At 41.8% G+C, this 24,297-nt stretch overlaps 1 protein-coding gene and 1 pseudogene across 1 annotated transcript in view; one reads left to right on the plus strand and one right to left on the minus strand.

Annotated features, from left to right (window-relative positions):
* Positions 1–24,297, plus strand: part of CRADD (CARD and death domain containing adaptor protein) — a 169,136-nt gene that overhangs the window by 106,647 nt on the left and 38,192 nt on the right. The gene's annotated exons all lie outside the window — the stretch shown is intronic.
* Positions 9,447–10,694, minus strand: LOC114211060 (clusterin-associated protein 1 pseudogene; annotated as a pseudogene).

Genomic DNA, 24,297 nt, shown 5'->3' on the forward strand with positions numbered 1-24,297 from the left:
AGAGAGCCTTGTACTTACCTCTTAGCATACTGAGTTTTGTTTTGTTTTTCCCTTTAAAATATTATAGCATTCTGTGAAGCCCCGGGATAGATTTCCTCCAAGAAAATGAAACAAATTAGATCCATTCTCGGAAGACCTTAATGGAAGGAAATACACGTTTATACCAAGTTCTTTAAAACTATCTGAACTGGGAAGGATTGCCTCATTGTTGACCATGGTTACTCTACCATGATTTAGAGACAAATAAGTTTCCTGTCAAAGCGTTTAACAGTAGAATTAAAGAATTCTGTGTTGTGACCTGTTGAGCTCATTCATTCATCCCACAGATATCTTTTGAGGCTGAATGTATGCCAGGCATTATCAGACACTTACAATGATGATGGTGATGATAGATACGTTTCACCTCAAGGAAGGCTGATATGTAAGAAAACAAACTTCTCCAATACCTGATTTGAGTATAATTAATAGCAGTATTATCAGTTGTCCTCCTTTTTCCTTAAAGGATAATTTGGAGTTTCATGAAGTGTTGAGCCTCTCTGGTACATTTGAAATGTTGTTCATCTTAGGACCATTAGAATATGTATATACTCTTGAGGCAGTTCATCTCTGCCATGGCACCTGGTCACCATGTATGTAGTCCCCCAGGTCCAAGGATCGATCTCAGAACACCTCTTAGCCAAATGTGTTACTGAGCCCTTGTTGGAATGATGTTCTTGGTTGTAGGGGGAGGCTCTGAGGTTCGGAGGTTGTTGTCATGTTCCATCATCTCTTGAGGATGCTATCTGGGGAAGGAGAAATAGCAGTGGTGCTGGCATCAGAAGACAACACTTTCCAGTCTCAGTTCTGCTGTCCTCAGTGGTCATTTGACCTACCTAAACCTCAATTTTCTAACCCTCCGGAGGAGGTCAGTAACCCTGTTTATTCCCAGCGTCGTGGAGCATTGCAGGAGACTGGGTATGTGACAGCATTGCAGGGATGTTAGTCCTTGTTGCTGTCATTGTCCTTCTGATAATGAAGCCTTGGCTGTACTGAGAAGCAGCTCTGTCCCTTGGAGTCCCTGGGGCTTTGTTTCACAGCTCTTAGCTCTTATTTCTTCTTCCTCCTGTGGGTTATTTGTATATCTTGTCTTCAGTAGCCAAGTTTTTCAAGGCCGGAGACTGTGGTGGTGGGTACCTCCCCCCACAGCCCTTCACCCCCAGTCTTTCTATTTTCCCACTTCCCATGTTGACTGACAGAATCTCCTTATTTCTCAGAGTGGCCAAAGTTTTTGTCTGAGAGTCTGAGTTCATGTTTTTCCCCATGCAGAGGTTAAGAAGTATCTAGTCCAGTCATTTTTTTTCAGAGTGTGGTTACTTCATCTCCAGAAAATTACCTGGGAAGCTGAAGCCTCCAGGGTGGTCACTCCATCTTTCTTGAGGGAGCTGTGCAGGCCACCCTGATACAGCCACCTTTATGAGAATGTGAATGAACCAGAAGTCATGGTATTTGGCTTCCAGTAGTTTATAATTTTAGAGATAGAACATAAGGTGATAGGTTGGTTTAAAAGATCCAGGGAATGACTGAGGAACACATGCAAAACAATAGTGTTAAATCCAAATTTTAGTTTTTGGTTAATAAAAGTCGTTTTAAAATTGTATAGGTTTAAAAATTGAAAGCAGATGAGTGGTTACTTGGGATGAGGGGTTTGGGCATGGTGGGAGGAAGCAATGACAAAAGGGCAGACAAAGGCAATGATGGATATATGTATTATCTGGGTTGTGGTGATTGTTTCACGGATGTATACATATATCAAATTGTATCAAATTCCATACTTAAAATATGTGTAGTTTATCTTAGGTCAAGTATACATTAATAAAATTGTTGAAAATTGTGCAGCTTCATCATCTGGAGGGAGGGCAATTGTGGAAGAGATGTTGTAGAGGATAGCATTTTAGAAAGAAAAACCAAACAGTTCAAATTCTTTGTGTTTTTTTTTTCTTCTTTCATTAATTCTCTGTTTAGGGGCCTTTAATTGGATATCTCACATGTAAAAGTAGTCTGAACTCTTTGAAGTTCATTTGAATTCATGATCTAGGTAGCAGATGTGGTTTTAGAAAATCCTGTGCATGTTGCTTTTGTAAATTGAATACCAGTCCCTGCCCCTCCCCCCAGAGACCTTGTCACCTAATGGAATTTTGCAGGGACTCCTAAACAATGTGGGCCCTGGCCTGACGTCCTGGAGTTAAGGATGTTGTCTGCTCTGTTACTTAAGGCCACAAAGTCCACTTGAAAAATTTCTTGTGGAGCCCAGCTGCAGGAAGAACTTTGCTTCTCTGGGTAGAAATAGTATATATTATCCTTTCTGATAACATAATGAATGCTGTCTCTTTCTTCTCTTTGGCCCCCAAGAAACTCAGAGTTTACCATGGTCTGCATAAGTGTTTATATTTTCATTCGTCTTGAATTTCTATTTTATTTATATTTTCCTGGCTTAGACTCTATAGTTTTTGAATATTGATAATTTTGTGTTCTTAATGAAAGTCCCCTAAAATCCTTTCTGTGGTGAATCAGGAAATGAAATCTGTGGCTTAATCCACTAACTTTTCTTTGGGCAAGGGACATTTGTGCTAGAAAGATCAAAGATTATGGTAAATTTGAAAAACCAACATGGTTCTTCAGGTTTAAGCATGCTCGGTAGGAATGGTCTCTCTAGGTCTCAAATTTGACTAGGTATGAATTCATTATGAATAATAATCATATTTGATACCTCCTCACCAAGAAAAAGAAATCAATTAACAGTGATTATTGTGATTAATTAACAGTGATTACCAAGAAGTAAAATGTTATACACACACGCTCTCTCTCTCTCTTTCTGGTTGTATAAAATTAATCCCTCCCTCTCCCCTTTTCTTCCCTCCCTTCACTCAAACCTTGGGGTCTCTGCTACCCACAGGAGCTGTTGTAGAAAAAAGTTAGGCTAAAGTACTTTTTTTTTTAAGATTTTATGATTTATTTATTTGAGAGAGACACAGAGCGAGAGAGAGAGAGAGAGAGAGAGAGAGAGCATGAGTGGGGTGAGGGGCAGAGAGAGAAGCAGACTCCCTGCTGAGCAGGGAGCCCGATGTGGGGCTTGATTCCAGGACTCTGAGCCTAAGGCAAATGCTTAAGGGACTGAGCCACCCCAGTGCCCCCTCGACGAAACAACACTGTTTCAAAATAGAACAAACTGAAAATAGTGCTGGTGAATTTTTTTTTTTTAATCTCAGGGCCAGCTTCCAAAATAAGCTCTATGGTGTTCTAGATGGCTTGAATTTTTTTTCTTAGCTTTCTTACTCTGCCTAAATTTCCAGGAATTAGAACTTTTGATAAGAGCTTTCTTTTAAGAATAGAAATACTTCTGATACTCTTAAGAAGTTAATAGCTGTAGGGGCGCCTGGGTGGCTCAGTCATTAAGCGTCTGCCTTCGGCTCAGGTCATGGTCCCAGGATCCTGGGATCGAGCCCCGCATCGGGCTCCCTGCTTGGCGGGAAGCCTGCTTCTCCCTCTCGCACTCCTCCTGCTAGTGTTCCCTCTCTCGCTGTGTCTCTCTCTGTCAAATAAATAAAATCTTTAAAAAAAAAAGTTAATAGCTATATGTAAGTAATTGCATTTTTTTTAAAAGCATTTTTTTCCCCCTACTTACACATAGCTGAGGTTAGAAGGTCCTAGAGAAAGAACTCGGTTTTGAAGAATTGGCCTGGTGAGTATTATAGTAAAGGACTTACGACAAAATAAGTGTACTTGGGGGCTTGGAGAGCATGTAGTTGGGAAGTAGGGGAGGCCTGCAGGGCTTCCTCCACCTATTTTATAATGTGCTCTAAGGCTGGCCCAGATTTTTTGAAAGGACCCATATCTTTTCTCTGTGATTCTGCACCAAAGAGTTGCAAGATCTGGAATTCAGATGAGGACTCTTAGTGAATAATTTGGTTATATTGTGGGTACAATGGGTTTGGTAATAAATCTTGCCACCATTTATGCTATTATATTTATCGTTTGTATAGATTGCAAGTTATGGTTTACTGATTTTCAGTGTCCTCTCATAGAACCCTGGTGTCATAAACTGTAATACTGGTAGCAATTATTGTAGCAGGTATAGTAGTAATATTTTCTGTGTTAAAATACAGACCTTGGTTTGTGCCAGGTACAGTTCCAGTTATGGATGTTCACTCATTTAAAGATACAGGTTGTCACTGTTATTACGAGTTGCACAGTTTGAGTACTATACGTGTTGTACTACTATTATCCCCATTTTACAGACGATGAAATTAAGGAACAGAAAAGTTATGGGACTGAACTTCCAGGTCACACAGCTACTTAGTAGCAAAGCCTTGATTTGAACCTAGAGTCTGGAGATCCAGTTTGTGATCTTAACTGCTATACTGTCTCAACAGGATTTAGGTTTCCTACAACTGAAATAAAATTATAAAGTCCCCCTCAATCCACAGAAGTTAACAGTATATAAAATTTTCTAGGTTTTAAGTTTTGTGTCTCAAATCTTTGTACCCAGTACCACAGATAACCAATGAAAGAACAAGTGGCACGTTAATATCAACGATACAAATATGCATCACTATATCCTGAGGGTTTACCCAAACAACCCGCGATACACTGAATTGTTGCTGATGAAGCTAAGTAATTTACAGTCAAAAAAAAAAAAAAACAAGAACGGAAGAATTGCAACCCATAAGCAACTTAAGACATGCGTGGGTGATTACAGGGTGAAATTCCTTCAATTTATAGACATTCCAGTCATACGTATATGTTCTGCAACAGTACTAGGCATTGTGTGGCTGTCAGACTTCTTAGCATAATTTTGAATGAGAGTCATCTGCAAACTCTAGGAATGTACTGATTTTGGTAATCCTAAATACTTAATACGTTATACTACTTATTCATGCACAAAACCAAAACCAAAACCAGAAAAAGCAAACAAAAGATCTTAGACTTCCTTTTCCGCCATGAGAACAGATGGGAGAGTTTAGATTTTGTCATCAGTTTGCTGCTCACCGGTAAGCCCCTCATGGCCCCACAGTTGGCTGTGGGTCACACTTTGCGAATTACTGCTTTAAAGAAAAAATAAAGTTCATCCCTTTTATTGAAGTCAGTCTGTTAAAGCGGGTGAGCTGGAATTTTCTCCATGAAAGCATTGTTTAATGGGGTTTTCTGTTTTTTCTTTTTCATAACAAACAGTTATTTCTCATTAAAACAAAAGCAACCTTTCCTTGAAATAATGTCTGGGATTTGCTTCAAAATAACCCTGTTGGTGGGGAGTTGGGAATGAGTGGGGGATAGGTGGAAGATGCGGGGTGAGGAGTTGAGAATTGTTTGACTCCAGGGATTCATTATGCTATTTCCTCTTCTTTTTGTATCTTTGAAAATGAAGTTAACCACAACAGCAACAACAAAAATCCTTCCTTGACCCCTAGCCTCCCTACTTCATTCTGCTGCTCTCCTTCATTACAGAGCTTCTCGGAAGAACTCTCTGCGTCCCCAGTTCTATTCTTCACCTCCACTCTGTTCAGCCCACTTCATTAGGCTTTCATCCCCACCGGTCCACTGATAGTGCCTCTGTCAAGGGCACTGCTCACCCCCGTCTTGCCGCATGCAATGGTTTATGACAGTCAATTCTTTTTTCTCATGTTACTTTTAACAACATTTGATATAATCGGTCACTTTTTTTAATGGAATATGTTCTTTTCTTGGCTGATGTCAATGCGTATTTTCTTGTTTTTTTACACACCTCACTGATGGTCCTTCTCCTCCTGACCTCTGGCTATTAGAAAGCCTCTAACGCCTGATCCTTGGACTTTTCTATACTCTTTTTCTGGGTAATCTCTGTGGGTCCTATTGCTTTATATGTCTTCTGTTTGCTAACTGACATTTTTAACCCTGACTTCCAGACTTGAATGTCTGAGAGGCAGCTCGAAGTTAATGCCCCCAAATCAGAACTCTTCATCTCACTCCTGCTTCCTCCATCAGGCCAGCCCCTCCTCGTTATCCGCCTCTCAGTAAGTAACTGCATTATATACACCCCACCGCTTGCGCCCCAAACCTAAGCATCAGACTCGGTTGCTCTTTTCCCCTCATCTCCCACAGCCAGTCTATCAGTATCCTCTACTGAAAGACCTCCCCAGTTATCCACATCCGTCTAGTTCTCTCATCTTTTCTGACACCACTCTAGTCCAAAGCTCTGACATCTCCCACTGGACTCCCATGTTGCCCTGCCTGACCTGTCTTTCTGCTTCCGTACTCACCCCTGCAGTCTGCCAAATGCAGCCAGAGCAGTCTTTTAAAACATAAATGTCACTCCCCTACTTAAAATCCTCCATTGGCTTCCCATTGCACTTAGAAGAAAATACATAGTCCTTCATGATGTAGCTCCTGCTGGATCTGTCCCTTATCTCCTACCCCTTTCCCATGGCTCACTAATGCAGTCACACTGGTCCCCATTTTGTTCTTCAGATATACCAAGTGGGTGTCGAACCTCAAGGTCTTCGCAGTTCTCTTCTCTCTTGCTGGTACACAAATCACTTTATAAGGTTGGTGTCCTCTCATTACTTCAGGTCAGCTCAGTAAGAGCTGAGAGAGCTTTTCCCTAACTCCCCTAGCCAAAGTGCCCACATAAGCCTGGGTTATACTCCTGCCCACAGTCTGTTTTCTTTGAATTTATAGAAAAGCATGCATGTGCTTGTGCATTTGTTTATTTTTTTTGCCCATAGTCTGTAAACTCCAGAAGAGCAGATTCCTTGTCTGTGTTGTGTGCTGTCTCCCCAGTAGCTAGAACAGTACCTGGAACAAAGAGGAGGCCAATACTGAGTGAAGGAACACACGGATGACTTTTGTTTCTGATGCAGGATCGAAGAACTTTGCTCCCAAGGACTAATCTGTACAGTCTCACCCCATACTTCTTTGCCCATCCTCTGTCCCCTGCTCATTTGAACTCTGTGCCTGTGTACTATGTAAAAGCCTGTTCAACATTTTTAAACAGGTTAAAGACATATTGTACTTTGGGTTCTTTGTCATTTCCAGTAGTCAGATTCTGTCAGGGGCCCCATCCACAGGGGTCCAATTTCCCAATTTCTCAGAAAGACAGTAATATTTCATAGTTACCTGCATGTCCTCTTTTCCAGTAGTATTTGAACTTCACACCCTTCATCTGCAGAGCTGGAACCCTTTCTGGTCTGAGCAAAGAGCAACTGAGACCCACCGGCTCCGTTCACTCTTGATCTAAGACACTCTTGTTTCTTCTTATCTTTCTTTGCGTGTCTTTACTTGTCAACTTTCTCCTTCCTTTCCATTCCCTCTATTTTTCTTTTCATGTAGCAAACAACTCATAAATTTCTAGTTTAGTGAATCAGCTGCTAGAAAGGCCCTTTCCCAGTTGTGTTTATGTAACTAAAAACTATGCTTAAATCTTAATTTTAATGTGATAATTGAACAGCCTTCCAGAAAATAGCTAGGGCAAATGCATTGTTATCAACTTGACTGTTAGACTGGGATAGGCCAGGGCGTCAAAAGTGAAATCCTTTGTCATGTCTCGGAGTAGGTTAGTACTTTGAGAATCTTCTAGAAGGGGGTAAGTTGGAATCACCAAATTTTATCTATTTATCTAATGGGCGTAATAATAGCTATGTGTGTCTCTACTTGATAAAAAGCTTGGGTAAGCTTGTTTTCAAGGACTTTTGGGTTCTTTCTCAGAGAATTATATCTTTTTTCTTTAAATTTTTTATTGTTATATTAATCACCATACATTACATCATTAGTTTGTGATGTAGTGTTCCATGATTCATTGTTTGTGCATAACACCCAGTGCTCCATGTAGAACGTGCCCTCCTTAATACCCATCACCAGGCTAACCCATCCCCCCACACCCCTCCCCTCTAGAACCCTCAGTTTGTTTTTCAGAGTCCATCATCTCTCATGGTTCATCTCCCTCTCCGATTTAGCCCCCTTCATCTCAGAGAATTATATCTTAAGGAAAAGTTGAGAGAAAACTAGGCTATAGGGATTTTCTTGTCTGCCATAGCTAATAGTTTTGTTACTCATATTCTTTTGCATGTAGATAGAAGTCTGTTCTTTTTGCCAAGATCATTCTTTATGAACTACCATATAAGTCATCTGAATAATACTTACTATACTTTCTAAGTATTAAGTATTTACTTGTAGATCAGTGAAAGGATTTCTGGGGCTTGACCTTTTCTTGTCAAGGGTATAATTTTTCTAAGGAGTTTTTTTACTTGCAGCCCCTGCTTCCCGAGGTCTTAGGGTTAATGGGTCTCTTTGATGTTAATAATTTTCATTTTGCTGGTTCTTACTCCTTCTGCTCTAATAGAGCTCTGGTCCTTTGCAAGTCTCTTTCCCCTTTGGCATGTCTCACATGCTCACAAGCAGCTTAGGCCCGAGGTCACGTGACATGCCCTGGTACCACTTCTGCCATTTGCACTGGCCACTGCTGGATCTGCTTGGTACTCTTGCTGCTTCTGCTGGGATCAGCCCTCTTCTTACATATAAATGTTAGGTGCTGGGGAAAATGGAAATGCTATTATCTGAATAGCTGGCATCAGAATTTGCTTTATGAAGGAAATAATCTTGGGGAAAACACCTTGACAAATGCTTGAGGAAGAATATGAGGCCCCAAAGGCCTGGATGGTGGCAGAACTACTCTGCATGAAGTCAGGTCATTTACTGATTGTTCAGAGTAAGAGGTCTATGTGCTAGAACAAAAGAGAAGGGAGGGTGGAGGAGGGACAGGGTACCAGCTAGGTGCACAAGATTGGGGGGAGGAGCCTGATGGCACTGTTCCATGTGGTCCCCCGACTTCTGTGTGGTGTTGGCTGTGCTGGTACATGTGCAGCACGGAGTGGATTTCAGTAGGTGAACCTGGAGATGCAGACATTCACATCTCAGTCAGTGTAGGGCAGCGTGGACATCACATTCATGCAACTGGGAGCCCAGGAAGAAAGGGAGGCCCTGAGAACATAATCTCACCAAAATGTTGAGAAGGGCTTTTGGTTTCCAGAGGCGATAGAGTTGGTGGAGGGTTGAGCCAATTTTCCGTACAACTTGAAGGACAGTGAGAGCCCTAGCTTACACATGAGTTCCATCTGGAGGGTACCTGGAATAATTCTGTCAGAAGAATTTTCACACCACTGCCACGGGTCGCTCGGCTGCTAAAATTGTATTTTATGTGTGCTTGGTGTGTTTACATATCTGGAATTTTTTGCGCGGGGCGGTGGGGGGCTTGCTTCAGTTCTTATTGAAGCTCTGTGGAATAACACAGAGGAGGCTAAAGAACAACTAGGTGTTGCTTCATTAACAAGTCCAACTAGTTTAGTGAACAAAATAGGTTTCCTTACTAACCTTCCAACTTCCCGTTTACCTATATAGATCTGAGGGATTTAATCAGTCTGGTCCCTTGGGCAAGAGGGTCAGAAGTCATTGTCGCTCTCATCCAGGGGCTCAGGCTTCCGGACCCCTCGACTGGGCTTAGCTGGCGAGAGAGCAACACTCTCATCTTCCAAATCATAGTCTTCTTCATCACCCTCCGGGTCAGTCTCACTGTCCTCAGAGTCCTCGTCGTCGTCAGAGTCTCCGCCTTCATTGTGCCCACGATGCGTTTGCTGGGTCTTCCTTGCATGAGCACCTCCATGGCCGTCTGCGGCTTGGACAGCCGCCTCTCCTCCAATTCACTGTCAGATTCGTCATCTTCCTGCCTGTCAATATCTGAGTCATCATTACTTCCACTCCGGAGCAGGTGCTTCTCTTCCTCCTTCAGCTTGTTCTGCATCGGGCGCAGAGTGTTTTCAACTTCCTCAAATCTCTCTTGCTCCATCCTATGATGATCCTCGAGCTGCTGTTCCAGATAAGCCAGATTTCGAAATTTCTCTAGATAAATGTCATACTGCTTTTTGCAACTCCTCCTCAATCTTCTCATATTCATCCATAAAGGCTGGCCTGACACTCTGCAGAGTCTGGAGCCGCTTCCGATTTTGTTCCAGTTCTAATTTCCTCTTCTCGATTTTGGCTTCTAAATTAGCTTCACCAGAGGCCACATTATTGAGCAGATCTTTAGTCTTCTGCACCTGCGCCAAAATATCTTCTATTGCAATTCTCATCACTTTTTCAGTCTCATTTATTTCCAGAGTTCTGGCAATTGCTTCTGTTCTCAGTTCCCTCAACTCTACCTCCTTGCCCAGCAGGTCATACAGAGATGCTCCTTTGGAGAGGATTTCAGAAGCAAGCTGCCTGGCTGCTTTCAAATCTGCAATCTTTGAGCCAAGATCAAACTTGAATTTGCTGATGTTCTCCTCTCCTATCTTACAGCCCTCCATCCCTTTGGTCTTCATGGCGTTATAAAGGACAGAGGTGATCTTCAAAAGCTCTTTCACTGCATACCCATCTGCCTGATAAAGCTTCTTATATTGAGTTTTATATGTGCCTTGGTGGCCAGGAACTGGGCAATTGCCTTAATGAAGAAAACTCGGTCTTGTTCAGTCTCAGCATCGGAAGGGATGTCGGTCTGAGGTTCATACCGTTTCACAAGCCAAAGCAGCACTTCAGACAGAAGTCCAAAATTTGGTGTGCGGAAGTTTTCCATAGAGATATGGCGAGGGTATCCCAAGGCTCTCATCATCTCTGTAAAATTGCGGAGGTCGCGGAAAGACATCGTGCTCTTGGTCCCCTGCAGCCTGGCGTCTGGGCCACTCGCCCCTCAGCACTCATCTACATATCTGGAATTCTATTAAACATATTTTCATTGCACAGAGGATACTATAACGTATGACTCTGTACCCAGAACGACATTAAAAACCAAGACAAAAGCACACATGCAGCCAAACGTGTGTGGAACGTGTAGAATGTGTAGACAGGCGGCCAGGGTGGAGCTGTGTGGGGAAACATCCAGGAGGAGGCGGCTGCTGTTTTCAAGCAGCCTTCACAGTGGAGTGCACAGTTTCCGCACCTTGGGAATCGGCTGTTTTTGTTTTTCCAGTCCAGTCGCATCTCCCAGGCGTTGGGTAATTGATTAAGGGGAACCAGTAAAGTTTTGCTCAAGGCCAGAAACAGTCTCTTACCACATCTCTGAGGCCTCAGTTGGAGCATCGCCCCCTCACCGCCCTCTCCAAGCTTCCCCAAGTCTCCCCCTGCTCACTCTCTTGCTCTCTCCTCCTGGTCCTACAGCACTTTATACACTCCTCAGTTTCTGCACTTGGCACATTATTTGTAACTGGTCATATGTATTTTTCTTTGTTCCCAAGGAGATGATACCTTTCTTGAAGGCAGGAAACTGTGTCTTGTCTGTGTTTGGTGGCTCCCCACCAATATTTGCTGAGTGAATGTTGTTGGGGACATGAGTAAAGGTACACTAGAAGCAGAAGTGTTTTTATTTATTTACTTATTTATTGAGAGAGAGTGCGCATGCACACACACGAGTGGGATGGGGAAGGGGCAGAGAGAGCCCAATACAGGGCTGGATCCCACCGTCTGGAGATCGTGACCGGAGCCAAAATCGAGAGTCAGATGCTTTACTGACTGAGCCATCCAGGTGCCCCTGATGTGTTTTTATTTTTTTGTGTTTTCCCAGGTATGGAGGGTAAGTGAAGAGGCAGAACGAGAAATAAGATCAGTGGTGCTAATAAAGAAACTGAGACACAGAGAAGTCAAGTGACTTGCTCAAAGTCACACAGCTAGTAGGTGGCAGTTGGAATCCAAACTCTGCCGTCTGGGCTTTTAACAGTTATTCTTTCTCTCTGAGGTTGGAAGACAGTGGGAGAGTTCAGATCCCAGACATGTGAAATCTGCCGGGTCACAGATTTACTGTACTATTGCTGTATTATTGTAATGACTATTACTGTAATAGTAATTTTACTATTACTGTAATATTGCTAAAGAGTTACACTGAACATGTGACCGATTCCGTCCGCAAGCCCATCCCCTACAGATACAACCCTGCTGAACTCTCAGATAGCTGGGACACGCGAGTCCCAGGAAGGCAGGGCAAGGAATGCTGCAGAATTTCTCTCTGTGGTCCTGGGCAAACCTGTCCACATCAGCCACCAGCTCCCCCCGAGTCTGGTAACCTGGCCCTCTAGGCATGGGCCCATCCCTCCTATAGCCTGTAGAAGAGAAAGGAATTCCAGACACAGTGTTCTGAGCAAATAGGGTGAGGGACAGGGAGAGGGGGCATGTATTTCTACCTGTGTTCGGTACCCTTATCTTAGTATGAGGGACTTGAACTACATTATTCTTTGTCAGATTGGGGTCTAAGGACCCAGGGGATCTAAAAGTCCTATGATAACTAGGTATTTTTATTTAAACATTAACCAAAAAATTAATATTGCCTTGCTTGGGATCATTTCTAATGGACCCCCTGCCTCTTGATTTCAGTTTCTCAAGTTGTGTTGATCACTGTGACTTTGATGGGAGCAAATATCAGTCACCTATATAGCATCAGCCTTCTTGAAATACATGTTATAGCCCAGCACACACAGCCATGTGAATATATGTGCAACCAAATGCTTCCTGAAATGTCATTTACCCTTTGTATCCAGGAAGTCCCCTGCTGTTCCTCCACCTCCCCAGCTGGTCATGATCACTTCAGTGAGAGGGGTCACAGCATTGAACAGTGATGAGCAGGTCAAGGCTGCTGTGTTCTTTTGCAGTGGAAATTTTTGACTGAAAGACATTTTACAGGATAAATCTTCAGTTTCTTCAGTTACTTAATCAATTGAGTCTTTCACTTGAGATCTGGGGAACAAAATAAAGGTATGAAATAATGACTGTTTTGTTCTGGGTTGCTGAGAAAAATACTCAGGTGGTTTAATCCGTGGCTCAGAATTACACACCAAGAAAAGGCCAAAGCAGAGTCTCTGTGTAGCGGGCCCATAAGCAGCTGCATCATAACAAGCCCGTGCCGCAGGATTCTGCCGTGTTTATGATCCTGTCCTTGCATATACCAGCTTGTGACATTTCATCAGCAGAAAGCACAGTAACCAGGAGATGGTTCTTTTTTCATGAAACTTACAATCTTTGTTTTATTTATTTGGGGACACACTGTTAAAGTGCGTCTATCATTTAACTTGTACAATTTCACACATTCTAGATTTGGGTGATTTTATTCTGGTGGTGGTGGTTAGTATGTTTTTCCTTCCCCTGTATTTCTTGTAAGCTAAGTAGCTGGATTGAGAGACTTGATTAGATTTAGGGTAAATATTTCAGGCAAGAATACTTCATAGGTGATACTGTATGCTCTCAAAGGTAGCATGGCAAGAGGTGCAGAAAGCTTGGCAGTCCCATTTGTAATGTGTGGAAGCTACCTGTCCATCCTGTTTGCCCACCCAGTACTGTTTGTGAGCAAGAAAAGAAATATCTACTGTATTTGAATCAACTTAATAAATACAGTTGCTCTCTTAAAGCCATTCCGCACCCACCTTTTGGCACTAAGCATCTAAAACCATCCAAAGAACTGTAAGAACCTTGCCTTGCCAATAAGCTGTTAACAAGTCTTAACTGAGGAGATCTGTCTCCCCTGGCATTCTGAGAAACAGAAGTCTCAAATTACTTCCAGCTGAAATGGAAAATAAACAAAACAAAAGCTCATCTGTGGTTGGCATAATAATGCCCCCCCCATGTACACATCTTAACTGCGCAAAGTTATGTACTTTATATGGCAAAAGGGACTTCGATTTAAGGGTACTGGTTTTGAGATGAAGGGATTATCCTGGATTATCTAGATGGACCCAATCTAATCACATGAAAAAGATGGCAAAGGGAGACAGAAGAGTGGGTTGGAAAGATGTGACTGGGAGGATTTGATCTACTGTTGCAGTCTTTGAAGGTGGAGGAAGGGGCCATGAGTCCAGGAATGTGGGCAGTCTCTAGAAGCTGGAAGAAGCAAGGGAATGGAATTTCTCCCAGAGATTCCAAAGAACACAGCCTAGCTGATGCCTTGGTTTTTAGCTCACTGAGACTTAATGTTGGTCTTCTGACCTACATAACTGTAAGATAATAAACCATAAGATAAATAAATGTTGTTCTAAATCATGAAGTTTGTGGCCATTTGCTATGGCAGCAATAGAATACTCATACCAAAAAACACTTAAGTTTTTATCTCTATCTATCTATCTATCTATCTGTCTATCTATCTATCTATCTGTCTATCTATCTATCTATCTCTGTACAATAGATACATTTAAAGGTCCTTAATGCCTAGTATTTATCTCTAGAAACTTGGGTGCTTAATGAATGCATTTGGACAAGAGTGATGTCAATGAGGATATTCCTCAGTAGCTGAAATATATTCAGGCTGGTGAAATAATGCCAGACATTCAAGGGAAAATGCAAACATTTAGTCAGTCTGATGTGTGAGTCCAAATATCTGGATGTTGGAATTGTATCGCCAGGTGTAGACCAGCTATAGCTGAGGGGAACTTTTTAGTTTTCATCTGGATATCTGGCAAGCACTGACACATCCAGACTGTGAGATCTGGCTGGAACTGATGTAGTTCCCGTGTGGCAGGAGAACAATGAATGTGGCCCTGGAGGTCTGCTAGACTTGTGGTGCTTTCATCAGGACAAGCCACTGAATGTTGTGGTCAGGCCCTTGGGCAAGCGACACCATTGAGATTTTCTTTCCTTCTAAATCACCACCCCTCCTCTACTGTTGAAATGTGGCTAGCTGCTTCATCTCTCAATTAGAGTGTCACCCTTCTAAGTCACACCAAGCAAAACAGGAGGACAATAAAACCTCATGGCTGGGCTGAGGGGAGCGGGAATGGGAGGAGAGGGAGGAAACACACAACTAGGAACCAAAAGCTGAACGAAAGAATCATAGGTTTGGATCTTGTCTTCTTTCGGCCATGGATTCAGTTTTGACCTTGCTTTAACCTCCTTTTTTTTTTAAAGATTTTATGTATTTTTGAGATAGAGAGCATGAGCCGGAGAGAGGGGCAGAGGGAGAGGGAGAAGCAGGCTCCGCACTGAGCAGGGAGCCCGATGCGGGGCTCGATCCCAGGGCCCCGGGATCATGACCTGAGCCGAAGGCAGACGCTTAACCGACTGAGCCACCCAGGCGCCCTGTGTTAACCTCCTTGATCCTTAACTTCCCAGAACTCTAAAAGGTGATTAATAATAGCAGCCACACAGAGGTGGAGAGAACTAATAAATGGTAGTTAAGGATGATGAGTAAGTCAAATATAACAGCTACTGCTTTTAAGATTTCTCAGAATATTTGCTTTTGTTTTAAGGACTGTGATGAGTTCAAGAAGTCATCTCTGAGTTGGGTACCAGTTATCTTTCTGTGCTAAAGATTCTTAAAGCTGCAGGAATTTCCTTGCCAGAGCTGTAAAGCAATTCTAAAGATCAAATCATGTCTTCTTGGTGCATAGGAATTTGAGGTTTGTCTCTCTTACCATACATGGAATCCTGTGATACAGATATCAGCTTTATACTGAAGTCGATTGGGGCCCAAAAGATCTTTCTAAGTCATTTTTTTTTTCTTAAGAAATATGTGTTGTAACTGAAGTAACAAGAAATGGGAAATTATTTTGAAGGGGTATATATAGTCTAATCATTTTATTTTTATTAAAATTTTTAATAAATTATTTTAATAAATTTATATTTATTAAAAAGATTTTACATGACTTTATAGTCAACTACCCCCCCCCCCTTTTTTTGAGCTAGTTCTCAGAGCCTGTTTGCGGAACACAATCTTCTCCTCCCCAATACATTGAGTCATTCAGCGTAAAGGAACAACACAGTATTGTGTGTGTGTGTGTGTAAGTAAAACAAAACTAACAGCTAACTAATGTAGGAAAACCCCCCACAAATTCCCTGAAAAAAAATATTAGCAAGACTGCTAGAAATCCACATTAATTTGTTACGTGAAATTAGGACATTGAAACCATATCCACTTGCTCGCTTCTTCTTGGCCACAGAACAGTGTGTAGCAAGTGCCTTCATGGTGATATGACTGCCAGAGGGAAAGAGGAGAACATGGGTAATATTAACGTTGCAAAATACTCAGTTCCTTCAGAAATTACCCAGAAATGCTTGGTTGGGCAAAGTACAGTAAGCCCCTGAAGGATGCTGTGGTTTCTCTGGCCTGATAAAGGAAAGAACACTGTGTGCGTGAGTTACTGTCTTTCTTAGACATTGGCAGTGGCAGCGTGCTTTGTAGTGAGCTGATTAGGTATTTCAGCATATTTTCTTGCCTTGGGAAATTTTCCAGGTACACCTCTGTTTTCTTTCAGCTGCCAGAAATGTCAGTTACCATCAGACAGGTGTAGCTGGCCTTTTTAAAAAACAAAAGAGGTGGACTGACACACTGGTTCTTTGTCCTCTGGTGGTTTGAACACTAACAAAGTGTTAGTGTTGGATTGGCCGCTTCTGCTTCTCTTCTGCTCCCCCACTCCACCCCTTGCCCATTCTTGCTGAGAAATGCTGTGAATGCAAAGCAGAGTAGTTGCTTTATCCCAGGGTATGACATGTAATGTTTATAAAAGATCAAGGTCAGACTTTTGGATTGCTGACAGTTTCACCATGCAGGCCAGAACATTTTATAAATAGTGGTTGCTGCCTGAAGATAGTCATCTGACACTCTCTCCTATCATAAATGATATGTAAAATAAGAAATATTTAGCTGAATGCTGGAAGTCAGAGAAGGATACTGTCTGTGTGTCGGAAACATGAAGGAGTTTCTAATAGATGTAGTACAGCTGGTTCCAGAGAATTCATTTCCAACTCAACTTCACAAAACGGAAGTATTGCCTTGAGAGAAGTCAGTGGTCTCCTAACTTCTTTGCTGGATAACTCCTACAAGGATTTTTTTTTTTTTTTAACAGTGTACTTTCTTGAGTTTTTAACTTGACATCTAAATGTTTTCATCATTTTTTAAAATAGAAAGTAGAAAACATTACACATTTCATAAGTTGAAAGAAGGTGAAGATTGATCATGTGTGGAATAAATTATTTCATGACATGATTTGATAAAATAGGCTTTAATGGCGTCACTGAGTAACATATTAAAACTGAAATGAATCAATAAAAAAACATTTGTAGACTGTACCCAACACATCTGGTGGGTCCAGATTTTTTTTTTTTTTTAAACATTGCAGTTACTTTAAAATAATCCACATCACCGCTGTTTTACTTTACTGTTTATTCAGAACTTCCCAACACTGGCCAAGCTCACCTCTACAGACCTGTTTAGAGAAGAGAGAGAAACAGAAAAGCCTGAAGTTTCCCCATACCAATATTTGGAATCATCTAGGGCAGCTCACCATAGTGAGATTTGAGATACATGAATAGTATGACTTTCTTTTGTAGAGTGTAAGAAAAAATGTCAGTGCTGAAAAGCTGTCAGGCAGTTTTAGAAAAGAGTACATATGGAAGCTGAAGATACAGGAACTCGTTTCCATAAAACTATCCCTTTGCAAAGTCCATTTGAAGAATGCTGGAGTAGAGGCTGCTGGGATTCGTCATGGACCTGATGTAGCCCACATATAGTAAGAGTAATATAGAAGGGGCAGATAAGGCAGACTGTGGGAAAGAATAGGGGTGTTCCATTTAGCTCTGTTTTAATGCTGTGGGTCAGGTCCATTTGAGGGTGTGCTAAAGCTCATTCTGGGTGTGGGCCGTTACCTCCAACAAAAAGTGACAGAAGAGGTGGAGGAGCTTCTCCCAAAGTAGCAAGCCACATTACTCATGACCTCAGCCCCCTATGCTCGTTCAGGCTGCTAGATGTAACTTTATGATCTGAGGCATTTATTGAGGATCTGCTGCATGCTAAGCATTGTCTTAGGTACCAGAGATACTTTGGTAACAAAGGCAGATAAAGTTTTGTAGCTTTGTGAAGATGGGGAGCAGGGGTATGGAGAGACAGAGAAATAAATCTATGAGAACATGTGAGATAGAGATAATGCCATGACAAAAATCACCTGTGGGATATGACTGGCATGGTGACTCTAGCTTGGTTGTTCAGAAATGGCTTCTCAGAGGAAGTGGTGTTTAAGTTGAGACCTAAAGTCATCCACATAAAAATCAATTAGTACATCTAAAATCAGCAAATATTTATTGGGTGCCACTATATGCCACACATGTTTAGGTACTTGGTTTATACTGGAAAACAGGCAAAGATCTTTTATTCTTCTATTCTACCCTGGGTAGGAGGGAGACACACAATAAACAATAAGTATTATAAATAAGTACATTATATGGTATGTTAGAAGGTGGTGAGTATTCTACAAAAACAAAAAGTATAGAACAGTCTAGGGAAAACAGGTAACATGGGAACAGGATGTAAGTTTAATTCAGGTGGTTGAGGTAGGCATCACTGAGCCAGTTACCTGTGAATGCAGACTTGAATGAAGTGAAGGAATTAGCTCTGTATCAGGGACTGTATAGAGGAGAGCTAGAGCAAAGGCCCTAGGTTGACATCATGGCTGATGTGTGAAAAACAGCAAGAGTGTGGCTATAGGAGAGTGAATAAGGGGGACTTAGCATTAGTACAGGAGATGAGAGATGTCACCAGAGGCCAGGCCATCTAGGCCTTATAGGTCTCTAGGGTGGGGGTGGGGGTAGGGAGTCTGTGTTTTCACTCTGAGCAAAATGGAGATCCATTTCAGGGTTTTGAGCCAATTTTGATTTCAACAGGGTTGCTGTGGCTGCTGTGTGAAGAACAGATGTTCAGGATTAAGAGTGAAGATTTAGTAGACTAAGTAATTTAGTGATTTAGTAGACTAAGTAATTTAGTAGACTAAGTAATCCAGGTGTGAGGTAAAGATGGTTTGGAGCATGTATGTTGGAGTGGATATGGTAGAAGTAATTAGATTCTGGATGTATATTGAAGGCAGAGGCTCATGATCTTCCGTCAGATTAGACTAGGATATGGGACAAAGAGAAGACACAAGTATGATTCCAAGGTTTTGGCCTGAGTAAGTGGAAGATGGAATCGTATCAGTGGAGATATGAAGGCTGTTGTGGAGCAGGTTTTGGATTGAAGATTGGGGGAAAGCATAGAGGCAGAAAGGAAGTTTTTTATTCTTTTGTTTGTACGTTAAAAAGTGTTCCTGAGGGGTGCCCGGGTGGCTCAGTCTTAAGCGTCTGCCTTCGGCTCGGGTCATGATCCCAGGGTCCTGGGATCGAGCCCCGCATTGGGCTCCCTGCTGGGCAGGAAGCCTGCTTCTCCCTCTCCCACTCCCCCTGCTTGTGTTCCTGCTCTCACTGTGTCTCTCTCTGTCAAATAAATAAAATCTTAAAAAAAAAAAAGTGTTCCTGAATTTTATACATTTAAAAAATTCATCTGTGGCTTAAATAGTATATGATTTTAGAAATGGGGAAGTGGCAGAAATGGGATAAAGAGAGGCAAAGGAGATAGAGGGAAAAAGGGCATTCCACACGTACTGTTTTGCTCAGGGTAGTATATAAATATACTCTAATGAGGCGCCTGGGTGGCTCAGTCGGTTAAGCGTCCAACTCGATTTCAATTCAGGTTATGATCTCAGGGTCGTGAGATCAAGCCTTGCATCAGGCTCCACTCTCAGCAGGAGTCTGTTTGAGATTCTCTCTCTTCTTCTCCCTCTCTCTCTACCCTCTCTCTCTAAAATAAAGAAATCTTAAATAAATTTGCTCTAGCTATGTATTAAAAGTTCTAATTTACATGTGTATTTAGAATTTATCAGTAGAATAAAAATGGAATATATACTTTAAGAAATAGAGGGGAAAAAGTGACAAAAATTATTTCATTGAAAATCAGGAAGGAAAAGAAAGAAATGACAAGAAAATATAGTATGTAAAAACTGAATGAAATGAGGAATCAAAGAAGTCTTAGTCTGAGAAATGGGTAAGGGGTAGTACCATTTACTGACATGAGGCAGGCTAGGCAGGGGAGTTTGTGTTAAGAACTGGACCTGGGGTAGAGAGTAGAGAGAGAGAAATAAATCTGATTTGGTCATGTTAAATTTAAGATTCCTATTTGACATCCCAGTGGGAATGTCGAATATTAGTTAAATACATGTCTGAAACTCAGGTAAGAGATCTTGGCTGGAAGTATATCTAAGGATCATTAGCAAATGAGTGAGTGATATTTGAAACCATAGGCATGGATGATGATGATGGTGATGATGATGATGATGATAGCAGCTACCATTTGTTGAGTACTTAAGAATAAAAACTTTGGGGAAGTAGATCTCACGTGCTGTTGGAGGTATTGCGACACTGGGAATACTGGCAATTTGATATCTTGATTCTGCTGATCTTGCTCTTGGGAAGAAGGAGGTAGGGGCTAGGGTTCATGATAATTAAAGATCTCAGGGCAGCCTGTTTCTCCCCTAAGTGTTGAGGCATTCGGGAAGAGAGGGCTCAGTACTTCATGGGACTCTTTAGTCTGAAGACTCATGACTTTCTTCCAAGTCAAGAATTTAAAAAATTCAAGCACAGAAAGCAGAAGCACAGAGCTTGGACCTGGTAAAAACTGGAATGGAATAGGCAAATCCAGATCCAAGGGAAGAAAGGGCTGGGGGTGCTCTGAAAATCAGACTGACTCTCGTTGACTACAGCGAATCCTGAACCCTGGATATACTATGTTTTCTCCTATACATATGGTAAAGTTTAATTTATAAATTAGGCACAGTAAGAGATTAAGAACAATGAATAGAACAGTTAGAACAATATACTGTAATAAAAGTTATGTGAATGTGGTCTCTCTTTCAAAATATCTTATTGAAATTCAGTTGCTCTTCTTGAGATGATGTGAGAGGATGAAATGCCTACAGGAGGGATGAGGCGAGATGAATGATGCAGGCACTGTGACCTAGCGTTAGGCTACTGTTGACCTTCTGACAGCGTATGAGAAGGATCGTCTGTTTCCAGACCACAGCTGACATGAGTAACTGAAACCACGGAAAGCAAAACCATGGTTAAGGTGGGACCATTGTAGCTGATTTAGACAAATTATTCAAGAAGTTTTGTCACACAGGGAAGGGAGAGGGTATCCTGAGTGGCCAGTGTAAGTATTCAGGTCCTTGGGGAAATGATATGCCACTGTAGATTTGTTTCATTTTATTATATCTTGAAATTATTCATCTTCCCTTTTTTCCAACACTGTTCCACGCAGTTTCTCAAGGAGGCCAGTGAGACTAGAAGGTGTTGGCAAGTGACAGTATTTTGGACTGCTCTGCGTTGTATCCTTTCAGTTCAGCTCTTTGTGACTTTGGTTAATACATTTCCAGTCCCTGGTCATCTGTGAGTGAACCAATGTTATTGAATAGCTGAACACCATGAATCCAGACTATAATGCTTCTCCCAAGTTTTCTTTGAAGAACCACTACTTCAGACTGACCTTGTTCCCAGGAGGATCTGGGAAGGTAGACTGTAGTAGCTCATCTCAAGCACAAAATCTGTGAAATCTTCTTTTTATCTTAAATGGTTTTTTTTTTACTTCTATTCCAGAATATATTCGTATTTGTTTTAATATAAAAATGTTTATCATTTAATAAAATCACTCCTCCAAGAAAATACACCATGTTTATCTTATTCTTGCACACTGGTTGTACCCCAGGGAGTGGTTCTGCCTCAGTTTGAGGAACTGGATGTACTTGAACAAACACTGGGTTGGGGATGGAGGTATTTGGGCAGCCCTGTGTTTGGCCATGAATGAGCTGTGTGACCTTGGGAAAATCATTTAAAGCTATTGGTTTCCACTTTCCTTTATATTAACAAGGAGAGGTGAATGGTCAGACTGGATAAATACAAAGTCCCTTCCTCCTGTCATTCTGTAATGACAAAGAATCTGGAATGCCAGACCCATGACCCCACAGGGCCCAAGTGGTTGCATATTATCGACCTTAAGATCCAGTTTATACAACTTGTGACCCCTTTCCTCTTTACTACTTCCTGATTACAGTAAAGATTTTTGATTATTGAATGCATAAAGAATGAATGGGCATCTTGACATAGTTGTTTTACACATTCATCTTTCCCTTTCCTACCTGGATGGAAATATGAACTAAGTCCATTGCCCTCCCTTGGCAAATAAAGAAATGGGCCTAAGGTTTTCATGAATTTAGTCTGCTTTCATATCAACAGTTTTATCCCTTCCCCTCAACTTGTATCTTCCCTGACAGAAATCTAGCTAGTTATACAAGTGCCAGCCAAAGAAATATTCTCCTATAACCTCTACCAACAGCCGAAAAATTATATAAACTTTTTAAAGAAATGATTGCCAGCCAAGGGCAGTGCTTCTAGGCTCGTCCAAATTGCTGTGGAAAGCACACTCTCTAAATTCACCAGATCTTCTTATCCATGAGAACAAGCTTCACTCTTCTTAAGCCTCTAAGCTGTTTCTCCAGGCTATACCAAATTATGCTTCCTCTTAAAGTGGGACATTCTGTGCCCATTTGAAAGCTGGTGTGACTAACGTATCTGGAATGGCTGAAAAGAAAAAAGAGAAAGAGAAGAAACTGAGATGCTTTAAGAATAGGGCATTTCACTAGGCTCTTTGCTGAATACACTATGGCTGATATGTGTATTATTATGTGGAAATATTATCCCGCACCTTCTATGTGGTGGAATGGGCTCTGCTTCAAGATCATACTAGGTAAGTGACAGGGCTAGACCTCAAACCTAACAGTGAACATCGGCTGGCCATAGCCCCTGCTTCCCCCAACCATCACTGCCTGTCACTCCTCCCCAACACCTACATCAATTCACTGATGTACAGGTATATCTGGATGTCTGCCCTGCTTGAAAATTAGAAATATCTCAGATCACACCTCAAGGATGCAATGTAAGGGGCACCTGGGTGGCTCAGTTGGTTCAGTCGTTTGGGTGTCTGACTCTTGATTTTGGCTCAGGTCATGATCTCAGGGTCGTGAGATGGAGCACTGTGTGGGGCTCCATGCTGAGTGTGGAGCCTGCTTGGCGATTCTTTCTCTCTCTCTCTAAAAGAAAAAAAAAAAGAATGCAATGTAAAACTTCCTGGTCTTGAGCTAAAAATACAGAAACATTTTTAAGTGACTAAATCCCTTAGCTTACAGGTCTTAAGTTTTTTTTTTTTTTTTCTGTCAAAACAACTTACAAATGGCAGCCAATGACATTTTCTCCCAGCCTTGCATCCTAGAATAGCCAGCTGATGGTGTTGTAGATTTTTGAAAGATGCTTTGAATTCAGAAACCTGATGCTGGGGCTTTTGGTTAGTATTTGCATTGCAGAAAGTGCTTTTATGGAGTGATAATGCAAAGGTTAATGATAGCAAGCTCGTTATCTACAGCTGAAGTGGTACTTGGGTGTGGCTCCTCACACCTGTCCTCTGCCCTGTTCACAGGCCTTGTGCACCCTTCCCTGGAGCGGTTGCCAAGGAGGAGGGGGTTCAGTGGAGGATGCAAGTTATAGGACTTGTGTAATCAGACATTTCCCTGATGTTTGGCTTTAGACTCAGGACAGGGGCATTAATACTTGCCGTAGAAACTGGCTACATACACATGCACCATCGAAAGACCCTGCCTTGGCTGAATGGTTGCCTGGGGATACAGCATAGTGTAGTAGAAAGATCACCAGCTGTAAAGCCAAACCAACCCAAATTTGATCCCCAGCATTAGCCTTTACTCTGCTGTGTGACTTTGGGCAAATTCTTTAACTTCCTGGAATCTCAGTGCTCTCATCTGAGTCACGGGCATGAAATACATACATTGAAGGGCTGCTAAAAGATTAAGTAATGAGAAAGCAGAATAGCCTGGCCACCTTGGGAGAGAGTTCAGTGGTTTCCTAAGAAGCTAAACATGGTCTTACCACATGATCTAGAAGCCCTGCTCCTAGATATGTACCCAAGTGAGTTGAAAACTTACGTCCACACAAAAAACCTGCACACTATTACAGCAGCTTTATCCATAATTTGCCAAAAAACTGGAAGTGACCAAGATGCCTTTCAATAATTGAATAGATAAACAAACTGTGGTACAGCCATGTGATGGAATATTTTTTAGTAATAAAAAGAAATGCACTATCAAGTCATGAGAAGAGATGGAAGAAACGTATGCATCTAGCCAAGTCAAGGAAGCCAGTCTGAAAAGGCTCCATACTGTATGATTCCAACTATATGGCATACTGGAAAAGGCAAAACTATAGAGACAACATAAAAAGATCAGTGGTTTCCAGGGGTTTGGGGTAAAGGGCTGAGGGATGAATGAATAGGTCAAGCACGGGATTTTTAGGGCAATGAAACTATTTTGTATGATACAGTAATGGTGGATCCATGGCATCAGGCACTTATCAAAACCCATAGAATGT

This window comes from Eumetopias jubatus, unplaced genomic scaffold (genome assembly GCF_037043125.1).
Source record: "Eumetopias jubatus isolate StellerSeaLion01/CBP00866 unplaced genomic scaffold, mEumJub1_p1.0 scaffold_8, whole genome shotgun sequence".
In the NCBI taxonomy this organism is placed as follows: Eukaryota; Metazoa; Chordata; class Mammalia; order Carnivora; family Otariidae; genus Eumetopias; species Eumetopias jubatus.